Source organism: Triticum aestivum, chromosome 5B, assembly GCF_018294505.1.
Source record: "Triticum aestivum cultivar Chinese Spring chromosome 5B, IWGSC CS RefSeq v2.1, whole genome shotgun sequence".
Lineage (NCBI taxonomy): Eukaryota > Viridiplantae > Streptophyta > Magnoliopsida > Poales > Poaceae > Triticum > Triticum aestivum.
Window position 1 is genome coordinate 336,520,161 of NC_057807.1, and position 1,021 is coordinate 336,521,181.

Genomic DNA, 1,021 nt, shown 5'->3' on the forward strand with positions numbered 1-1,021 from the left:
CAACAAGGTTTGTGTGTTGGATGCGTGCAACAGAATTGAAGATTATCGGAGAGAGAGAGAGAGAGAGAGAGAGAGAGAGAGAGAAGGAGTCCGGGAGAGGGGGAGGTCACGTTTTATGCATCAAAGACTGATATAAACCATGTTTCGATATAAGCTTGCATTCAAATATTTAAGTTGGAGAACATGTTGTCTGCAATCCACACATGAACGGATATATGCTATATCAAACAAGTTCATTAATTTGACTTTCAACATGTTCATGAAGTACTATAATACTGTACAACATGCTACTCGATTGAGGTGTTCAATTTTGGATTTAGTCACTATTTTGACCTGGTGAACGAGCTATTTCATTGAATTGAGATATTTCATTTTGGGTTTGATTCCCGTTTTTGAGTGGGTCAACTATTTTTTATATAGTAAATTGCTAGCAATGAGCATGTAAAAACACATTACTCCCAAGCATCATCTCTCCATCTAAAAAAGAAGTGGCAAGCTAATATTTCAAAATTTGATTCAAATCGACTTGGTAAGGTAGACGTGGATGCTCGTTCTCCCAAAATTTGAACGAACCGTTACAAAACCTTTGCTCGGTGGAATTCGCCCGAGCAAATAAATGGGAGACACGAAATTACCGGCCTATATGGGACACGCATCAATTGGCCCATTGTATATCAAGGGTAGGTTCGTAACTTCATCCAAGCGCACCTTCTCCTCGGTCGAAATGACATGTGCCGAATAATTCATAAACCATGGTCGGCAAAACACGCTCTCCTCGCTCGAAATAGCTCGCGCCCACTATTTCAAAACATGCTCTCCTCACCCGAAATCGCTCGCGCCCACTATATTTCAAAACACGCCCTCCTTGCCCGAAATCACTCCCGCCCACTATTTGGGGAGAAGCAAAGTTACTCTACAATCCCCGACCCTTAGTACACAGACCCAATCCAAGAAGCCTAAAGGCAGGGGTAGAACTGTAACCCCCCCCCCACACACACACACACACATTTCAGACAAATAC